This window comes from Lathyrus oleraceus, chromosome 7 (genome assembly GCF_024323335.1).
Source record: "Lathyrus oleraceus cultivar Zhongwan6 chromosome 7, CAAS_Psat_ZW6_1.0, whole genome shotgun sequence".
Classification (NCBI taxonomy): Eukaryota; Viridiplantae; Streptophyta; class Magnoliopsida; order Fabales; family Fabaceae; genus Lathyrus; species Lathyrus oleraceus.
The window spans coordinates 539,547,941-539,559,196 of NC_066585.1; positions in this window are offsets into that span (position 1 = coordinate 539,547,941).

An 11,256-nucleotide genomic window follows, 5' to 3' on the forward strand; every position below is an offset into this window, starting at 1 on the left:
GATATTTGTTTAGATGGACATGTTCCATTGTCGTAGAGGGATACTTTCAAATATCCAGCATCATCATCTACGCGAATGAGGCTTGACGACAATGGAACATCTCCATCTAAACAAATATCAATTGATACTTTCGAGTATCCCTTGCCCCTTGCACGAATGATTGACTTCATAATAGCCATTTTACCTGTAATAAAGAAAACAATTAAAATCAGATGACAAATGTAAAAACAATTAAAATCATAAAAGTCATTTTACCTGTAATAAAGAAAACAATTAAAATCATTTGACCTGTACCTTTTTCACTAAGTTCTCTTTATTTTCTTGGTTGGAATATGTTCTACATGTCTCTTAACAACACGGACGGTTGGATTGATCCAAATACCCTCATTATGATCATTTCTAATATATGAATCATTTGATATAATATTCTCATCTTGATCATTTCTGGTAAACGATTCAATCTCAACATCAATATCACCTTGATCTCCAGTGTTTTCATCAATTACTTTGTTGGAAAAAAGAACTATAGACCATTTCGTACTTTTCGGATCATTGACATAGAACACTTGTCTAGCTTGAGAGGCTAGAATAAAAGACTCATCTTTGTATCCCATCCTATTAAGATCCACTTGCAAAAATCCTGACTTATCCATTCGAATGCCGTTATTATTTTCAACCCACTTGCAACCAAATATAGGAATCTTAAACTTCTCATAATCAAACACCCAAATGCGCTCGATAACACCAAAATACGACAGATTTGCAAATTTGGGGTTTAAGTCCTTCACACTTGATATGTGCATTGCTTCAGCTACCACGGTGACACCATTATTCTGCATAGTACTCTTATCATCTTGTTCTTTGGTATAAAATGTGTATCCATTAATCGCGTATACGCTATAAGAAAAAACATGGAAACTTGGACCATATGCTAAGCATCTCAACCTTTCTGTTATTGAAGCGGGATCTGAATAATACTTTGAATAAATATGATCCTTAAACCAAGGTATAAAACATCGATTGTGCTCTCGTACTATCCAATTTTCATTTCTATTGGGATTTAAACCTCGGAGAACATCCTTGTGAATTTCAACATACGGCTCAACCTCATTCTCATTGTGCAGAACATACAAATGCACTTGATCCCGTTCGACCCTTGATACTGCCACGATTTTATTTCCAATTAGATTTTTTCCTTCTTTCTTTTCGACAAGCTGAGACTTGGGGAGTCCGATTGACTGAACATTAGACAAATATTTAGTACAAAACTCAATCGCTTCTTCAACAATGTATCTTTCAACCATACAACCTTCTGGTCGACTTCGGTTATTCACGTACTCTTTTAATATTTTCATATAACGTTCAACAGGGTACATCCATCTCATATAAGCTGGTCCACACAATTGTGTCTCTTTCACAAGATGAACAACTAGATGTACCATTATGTCAAAAAATGATGGAGGAAAAAACATTTCAAGCTCACACAAAGTAATAACGATTTCTTTTTGCAACATTGGTAAGATCGCAGGATTGATCACCTTACTGCAAATTGACTTGAAGAAAGAACACAACTTAGTTATAGAGCTTCTTACTTTTTCTGGAAGAATAGAACGTATACCTATTGGGAGAAAATGTTCCATTATAACATGGCAATCATGGGTCTTTAAACTCTTTAACTTGAGGTCTTTCATAGACACAAGTCTTCTAATATCTGAAGAGTACCCTTCTGGAACTTTAACTTCACTTAGAAACTTACACAATGTTTTTTTCTCCTTTCTAGATAGAGTATAAGCAGCAGGAGGTAGATATGTTCGTTTTCCTTTCTTCAAGGGTCCTAATTCAGTTCTTATTCCCATCGCTATCAAGTCCTTTCTTGCCTTAAGGCCATCCTTAGACTTTCCTTGTATATTGAGTAACGTGCCAATAACACTTTCAAATACATTTTTTTCAATATGCATAACATCAAGAAAATGTCTCACATACAAGGACTTCCAATACGGCAATTCAAAAAAAACTGACCTCTTCTTCCATCCACTTTTGACAAGTGTGTGGGCAAAAGGCTTGCCAAACTGAGTATCCAAATCTTTCACCTTTTCAAAAATTTGATCGCCCGTCAATATAGGTGGAGCTCTGCCTTGTTCTGTCTCTCCATTGAACGCCTTTCTCCATCCACGGTAGTGATGATTTGAATTTAAGAATCTCCGATGACCGAGAAAGACATTCTTCTGACCAAACTCCAAGCGCTTCCAATCTGTTTTATCTTCACAAATAGGACACGCACATTGACCTTTTATGCTATACCCTGATAGATTTCCGTATGCTGGAAAATCATTAATTGTGCCAAACAACATCGCTCTCAAGTTGAAACTTTCTTTCCTATATCCATCATAAACCTCCACACCGGTCTCCCACAAAATCTTTAAATCTTCGATTAAGGGCTTCAAGTACACGTCTATGTCATTCCCTGGTTGTTTAGGTCCAGAAATCAACATAGACAACATCATGTACTTACGCTTCATACATAGCCATGGAGGTAGGTTATAAATCATAATAATCACAGGCCATGTACTGTGTGAGATACTCTGGATACCGTGTGGGTTCATTCCATCAGTAGATAATGCCAAGCGAAGGTTTCTTGATTCTTCTCCAAATTCAGGATAATCATTATCAATTTTCAACCACTGTGGTGAATATGCCGGATGTCGATACTTTCCATCTATAATTCTTTCATCTACATGCCAGGTCAAGTGTCTTGAATCGGTTTCACTACGAAACATGCGTCTAAATCTCGGAATAACAGGAAAATACCACAAGACTTTTGCTGGAGACAACTTGTTCTTATATCGCGAGACACCGCATTTAGGACACTCATTTAACGATGCATACTCATTTCGAAACAAAACGCAATCGTTTGGACATGCATGTATCTTATCATAGCTCATGCCAATAGAGCACAACATCTTTTTGGTCTCATATGTTCGATTGGGAAGAACATTATCCTCAAGAAGCATATCTTTCAAAAGGGCTAATAACTCTGTGAAACTTTTATCCGACCATCCATTGCCCGCCTTTAAGTTGTACAACTTTAATACCGCAGACAATCTTGTGAATTTAGTGCAACCATCATACAAAGGTTTCTCTGCATCACTTACCAACCTCTCAAACATTTCGGGACAATCCTTAAGATCTTCTTCAAGTGCTTCTGCAATCTCTTCAACTCGATCACAATCGTATGTATCTGCGCCACTATAGTTTGAGGCATAGGTCGTACTATCCCCCGGTTCAACATTCTCGTTACTTTTTTCACCATGCAAATTCCAACATGTATAACTTCGATCAATTCCATGCCTCATTAGATGCGATGTCAACTGAACTGCGTCAACCCGTTTCCCATAACAACAACCCAAGCAAGGACATATCATTCTACTGGGGTCTTCGGCGTGCGCAACGGCAAACTTAACGAATTCTGATACCCCATTCTCGTACTCTCTCGACAATCGATTGGAAGACATCCATGTATTATCCATTACTAATTAGAATAAACAAAAAACAATTTCATAAGAGTTCAAACACATTCGGACCTAGGTTTCTAATGATACTGGTGTTGACACAAAATCATATGTTCATAGGTCGTATAACCCTAACTACTGGGTAATGTAGTCCCATTGCATGCGCTATCATGGTCACTAAAAACCAACCGTCAATTTCCTAATAAACCCAAACTATTTAAATGACTATGAATATTGAAACTTTACAGGTCAAAACAAACGTAGCATAAACAACAATAACATAAAATTGAAATTGGGCAAAGCTAAAACAAAGCAATAGTGCAAGTAATAAGGTATGCATCGTGTACCTTTGATTGGTAGAAGGAGGAAACACGCAGTAATAATGTAGATCTAACAGAGGTGGAAGGAAAACGCCTTAGAACCCTAACGTGAAAAAGAACGAAAATAACAGATAGTGAAATAACAAAACGCGCAGTATGTTATAATTTTGATGTTTACTAAAGGGGACATTAGAGGGCGCTTGTGGAAAAAAGCGCCCTCTAAAGGGGGCCTAAGAGGGCGCTTATGGAAGTGCTCTCTAAGGCTTTCCAGAAGCGCTTTATAAGCTGGAAATGCACATGGACTTATAACAGCGCTTTATTAAAAGCTCCCTCTAAGGGTAACCTTAGAGGGCGCTTTCTAAAAAGCGCCATGTATTGTTGTCCCTCTATCTCCTCCTTATTTTTTCGTTTCACCTTAGAGGGCGCTTGTGGAAAAAAAGCGCCCTCTAAAGGGGGCCTAAGAGGGCGCTTCTGGAAGCGCTCTCAAAGGCTTTCCAGAAGCGCTTTATAAGCTGGAAATGCACATGGACTTATAACAGCGCTTTAGTAAAAGCGCCCTCTAAGGATAACCTTAGAGGGCGCTTTCTAAAAAGCGCCATGTATTGTTGTCCCTCTATCTCCTACTTATTTTTTCGCTTCACCTTAGAGGGCGCTTTATTACAAAAGCGCCCTCTAAAGTGCGCTGTCTATTGCTCCTTATTTTTCGCTTCACTTTAGAGAGCGCTTTTGTAATAAAGCGCCCTCTAAGGTGCGCTGTCTATTCCAGTTTTTGGCGTAGTGTGTTTTAAGATCATTCGCTTCTTTGATTACGGTGACCTTGGGTTGTCATTCCCTATTAAGACACCTAAAAACTTTCTTAGTAGCAATATCACTGGAAATAGGCTTACCTAGAGCATTCAACCGATTTATAAGATGTGTGAACCTCTTTTGCACATCGGCAATGGTTTCACCATGCTTCATATGAAATAGTCAAACTATTGATTCAGGGTATTCATCCCAGATTGTTTAACTTCATTAGTTCCCTCGCGGACAACTTCTAATGCATCCCACATAGCTTTGGCAATTTCATAATGGGAAACATGATAATATTCATCAACACCAAGCGTGGATATGAGAATATTGTGTGCCTTCCAATCATATGACCATAATTTCTTATCATTATCATTCCATTGATCTTCCGGTTTTGGTACAACAACACCTTCACCATTGGTCATTATAATTTGATTAGGATCATTGGTGATGATGTTCCAAATACCTTTATAAACCGAGTTGATATGTATATGCATACAAGCTTTCCAATAGCCATAATTTTCACTGGTGAAGATGGGCGCTCTATTGTACGCCTCTTTAGGTTCAGTATCCATTTTCTAATAAAGGAATATTGAAACACAAAATTAATCAGAGCTCGAGATACCACTTGTTAGGCGATAGGTAACGATCTAGAGGGGGGTGAATAGATCCAAAGTTAAAAATTTGAACAAAATATTGTTTTAAAAACTTTATGGCGAAGCGGAAGTGACCCAAATCGAATCGTCTAATCGAACCATTATTGAAAAATTCAGATACTCGTATACTGACTCAAAGTGATAATAATGACAAAAAATCAATCCCAACATTTGTAATCATAATCAATTGAGTACAATGCTACAAGTATAAACTATTTCCAATGATAAAACACATAAAAATTGCTTTTAAGTCAAATTATCGAACACCATGTGTGCAATCGATTTCGTTTGGAAATATGTATGGTTTTGTTGATCTTCAAATCCAAGCATAATCTAATTGATTGTGATCTACTCAACAAAACCTATTTCAAAAGGTTTATAATTTTTTTATCCAAACGTATTGATCGCACAATCGATGAATTCAACAATTTGCAAGTAAAAAATAAAAGAGGTAGATAGATAGATAGATAGAGAGAGTACACAAGGATTTTTTAGGTCGTTCCCCGTTCAACATTTCTATGGATACGTCTGCCTTCAATTCGAACTCGAATTGAGATAATGAAATTAACCTTATTTTGAAAAAGTAGAACACAAAAGAAATGTATCAATCCAACCTTATAAACCCTAAGTTTGATGTTGATTCTGAAACTTTCTCTTCCATTGATCAAAGCTTGATCAAGTAATCCAAAATTTCCAGTTTGATTCACTGTCCCACACTACTCCTTTGCAAGAACCTTTCGTTATTCAAAGCCTCCACTCGATCGAATCCAAATTGTGATTTGTTGTAACCTAAGGTTTACCAATATGATCCATCGTCCCGCACTACTCCTTTGCAAGAACCTTCCGTTCTTCAAAGCCTTCACTTAATCGGATCCAAATTGCGTAACCTTGTCCAAAACCTTCAAATCCCTAATTGATATCGAAGGAAAATACCAGCTTGGTTTTCTTATTTGAAACCCTTAAAAATCTCAACCCAATTTAAAATCCAATCAACCTAAGTTAGACGTCATCAACCGCTTCTAGGTGGAACCCAAACAAAGAAAGATTATGTGTAGTTTATTTTTGTGTATGCAAAGAACAAGGTTGGAGATGATGAGTTTGTTTATTCTAGAACCTTACTAGAAATTATGCATGTATGCAATATTTATATGCATGCATGTTTGAGGCAAAAGGAATGCAGAAGATTGGAAAACTACATTGCATGTGTTGACCTATTTAAGTCATGTGTCGACATGTTTGATGCATGCGTTGACCTGTATAGGTCATGTATCAACCTGTATAGGTCATGTATTGACCTATACAGTCAACACATCAAACAAAAGCTACGGGCTTTAAAAATGACTTACATGTGTCGACCTGTAACTCGTATGTGTCGACCTGTATAGATCATGTGTCAATCTTTGCAGTCAGCATATCAAATAGAAGCTACAGGCTTTAAAAATGACTTACATGTGTTGACTTGTAACTCATATGTGTCGACTTGTATATGTCATGTGTCGACCTGTATAGGTCATGTGTCGATACATAGAAAATGTGTTCTCATAAAAACTTGTTTTTAATGCATGAAACCTTTTCTAACTTATATCAAAATGTTTTTATGCTTCCTAATGCTAAGATGCGCATTAAGACTCAGGGGATATCGTCCAATATACATAAACGCTAAAGTATCCTAGTTTTGACATCATACGAAATACATCTAATGGAAAGTTGCACTCACAATGTACTCTCATCATCTTGTCTTCTGTTATCACTTTGTAGTTCTTCTAAATTAATTTGCTAATGTTGAGAAAATTGATTTTCATGCATGGAATGTATAAAACATTTGAAATCACTGATTTCTTGCCATATCTTCTCATGATCAGGACATCACTAATGCCTTCAGCTTCTAAAGTGTTGTAATTTGCAGACTTCACTTTGTTCTTCATGGAAGGACTAATATTGAACATCCTGATTCCAAGTACCATTTATCTCTATGCCTTTCTTCTTCCTTTGTTGACACCATCAGTAACTCGTCTTCCTCATCTTGTTTTGCAAGCCTTGCATCACTTCTTGGTTGTTCTTATTGCTTGCACGCCACTCATTTTCATAGTGACCATACTTATAGTAGTTGTAACACTGAACATGAATTTTATCAAGCTTCATTCCATATCCTCTTCCTCTACTTGCAGCACCACCTCTGTGACTACTTTAGTTTATAGGTTGCCTTTGATTCAACGAGCTTCCTTCTTGTTGGCAACTTCTTCCATTTGAGTTGTTGTATCCTCCTCTACCTTTATTGCCATAACATTTTCCTTTGTTATTTCTATCTTTTGTTGAGTGTGCCTATAATGCCACGTCACTCTTAGTCTTGCTTACAGATCTTTCAATCATTTTTTGCTCATTATGTTCTAGTGTCCCTTGTAGATCTTCCTTTGTCATGCTTAACAGGTCCTTTGAATCTTCTATGGCTACTACAACATGATAGAATTTTGGAATCAAATATCTTAAGATCTTTGCAACTATCGATCTTAAAGACATTAATTTTCCATACATCTTGATTTGTTTCACCACTCTAGTCACCCTAGTGAAGAAGTCAGCTACACTTTCATTTTCCTCCATCTGAAGGAATTCATACATTCTTTTGTGAGTTTGTAACCTCACTTATTTCACCTTGTCAGCACCTCCAAATGACTTTTCCAAGACATCTCATCTTTCTTTGATGTTTCAACATCACCAACCTTTTGAAAATTGTTTGGATTAACATATTAGTGGATTATAAATAGGGATTTATAATCCTTCTTCTTAAATTCTTTATGAGCAATATTTTGTTCATTCATGGCGCTATCACTGATTTGTGTCACTCCATTCTTCACAAGATCTCACGCATCTTGATAGAAGAAAATAACCTTTATCTGCTTACACAAATTATAACAATTCTTACCATTTAAAATGGGAAGATTTTCTGGAAAATGCCCATTTGGATGAAAAGACATTGCTCGATATTTTCCAAAAATCGCAATCAGTGCTCTAGATACCCGTTGTTAGAACAAAACCAATCTTAAACAAGATCAATCTTTACTCGATTTATGCAACAACCTTTACCAATGCTCTTCACTCAAGTGATGCATACACACACACAAGGTTTTTAATGTTCAAGTTTATTTCTCATCCTTTAGAATTGAAATAAGAATAAAGATTGGAATAGGATAGTATAATGGAAGAAAGAGAAAGTATGTTATTGAATTCTGATTTTTACAATGCCAAAGGTCTCTTATATTGAGATTACTTAGAAGCCAAGAAATCTCAATTTTATAACTAACTTCCAAAATAGAATTCTGTTGCATAACAAAATTTTAAACCTCTAACATATTTGTTGTATGTTTCCCTAACTCTTTAGTCCGAGTGGGATTTCGACCTCAGTAACATTCCCTATCGATAATTCACATTTGTCGAAATCCTCATGGTTATTATTGACCATTTTGACTTTACACTAAAGTCATTATTTCATTACTTTTATCACATTAATGCTAGTGTCAAAAATTTGAGATAACAAATTGCCCCAAATGACATGTTTCTATTTCATATTAGAATAGAGAAAAAATGGCATTTTTTAATGTATTTTCGACTATGCTCCAACTTCTTCGCTGATGTCATCGTCAGCATTACCATTTTACCGCGCGTTGTCATTTTTAGAAAAATCTTTTCAAAATCCCATAATTGCTCCTAGTTTCTAGGATATCATGCTTTTGCACGTCTCATTAATTGTTCCACTCACATAAATATCTCCACCTCTTAACAACTCTCCCAATTCTTAAAACTCAAAACTGATCCACATTACCACACATCTGCCAAGTGTCCAATACTGAGACAGAAAGCAACTTATAAATACCTCCACAACACTCTTTTTCATCTTCTTCACTTATCTCTTCCAATCGTTATGCATACAAAAAACCCTTTTCCTTCACAATAAGCTCTACAAACTTCATCAGTGGTAGCTAGCACTTCATCCAAAAAATTTGACACTAGAAAAAATCCAATGGCTTACACAATTTTTCCATCAGAAAATGATGAAGGGAGATATTTAGTTCCCAAACCACCAATGTCCAAGGAGAGAATCTCCATTTGGCAAAAATAGGTACTCTTATTCCCTTTTCTATTTAAGGCAAACTGATGGCATTCTTAGGATCATACCCACCTGCTAAAACTCACATTGAAAAAGCGAAGAATTTCTTTTTGTGTTATCTCGTCAATATGCCTTCAGCGTTCGAAGAACGCTATCTGGATTTCTCCTTTTATGGAGACACTTGCGTGTGTGTTTTGATATGCATCTCCTACCCAAAGTAAAGAATACCTTGCTTGGCTTAACAAAGTCAAAAGCAAAAAAAAAACAAAAACAATGGGAAGATTTAGACATCTTCGATATGATACAAATTTCTCGAACTGGCCATAAGTATAACCCGACCATGCTACTTGCATCAATGTTCTTATGGGAAGGTTCAAATAACACCTTTAAGTTCCCTTGTGGAATGCTTACGCTATCTTCGAACCTAAGTTGCACATAATTAGATCGAAAGCTTTGCTTGAAGAAACAGATTGTAGAAGTATCGAAGGCACCAGACTTGCCATAATCACTCCTTATGGAAATCCTTCCCAAATAACCTTTATGAAATATATCAACCTCTTTCTTGAGTCGACAACTTTTTTTCCGACCATGGCTCCTTTTGTAGATAGATGTTTCGGTCCAACTTGGTTTTGAAATAGGTTCCCTGGTGTAACCCCTGAAGCCGCTAAAATATTGAATTCTCTATGGGCAACTTTTTTGCCTCTGACGCTCCTTTCCACTAGAATCGAAACTGGAACTATTGGTTTTGGCTACATTGGCTTCCATCCCAATCTGGTGGCTAGATAACTTGGTTTTAGCCAAATGCTGCTAATTTTGCTTTACACATGAGAGGCTGCCATTTACTGGTCGAAAGGGAAATTCACTTTAACATAATACATAAATTGCATGGGCTTTTCTCGTCAACAAGTTCTCAAGTTACCCATCTTTCACTTCCAACCATCTTTCTTTCTAATAGTGGAATTCGACAAGGGATGGACAAGCTATTTTCAAGGCCACTTTTCTGAACATAATTCCTGTAAGAGGTTGTCGACTGCATTCTCTAGCTTACAAGAGAACCCAAAAAATAAAATAGGTATACATTTAGTCATTTAAATTATTTTCTTTAATACCATCGATTTCTCATATGTTTTTTTTTAGATGAAACTACAACAAAAGACGACACCAAGATCGAAGGTCCTTCCAATGCCGGTGATGATAAGAAAAAAGAAGAACCTCAGCAGAAAAAGGCAAGGTTTTTCTTTCTTCATACTTTAGCTAATTTTTTAAATAGTTTTAATATTTCCTTCCTTTCAGAATCGAAAACGCGATATCGTCTCTCTTGCAACCACCAAAATCAAGAAGAAAAAGAAATATCAAAAGGCTACCACAACACATGTATGTATTCGACTTCTTATTTGACGACTTTAATTGATAACGATACTAAACCATCTTTTCAAATAGACTACTCCAAGACCCATAGAAAATATGGTTGAAGTTGAAAGCTCAAGGGATAATGAAAAAACTCTAATTTTCTCAAGGACCAAACCAAAAACTCCCTCCAAATCAACCGTCAGCAAAAAAGGCGTTGCCCCCAAAATCATCCTTCAAAAAACCACAACAACAACGACTGCTAATCCCTCCAATAAAGGTAAAGGAGTAGAAAACTTGCCTACTGATGAACCAACGTAGGATGAGCCAAAAAATGTCTTAGTCAAAGAAAATGATCCCAAGGTATGGCTTTGCATAATAAATACTTTTATTCTGATATTTAACTTAACTAACCATTTTTTTTATTTCTAGGAACTATTGAAACCGGATGAAAACATGGTGGACGAACCAGTAGGTATCCCCCATTCGATTCCTTCTGAAACCTTGTCTCATATTTTTTGGTTGGACTTTAT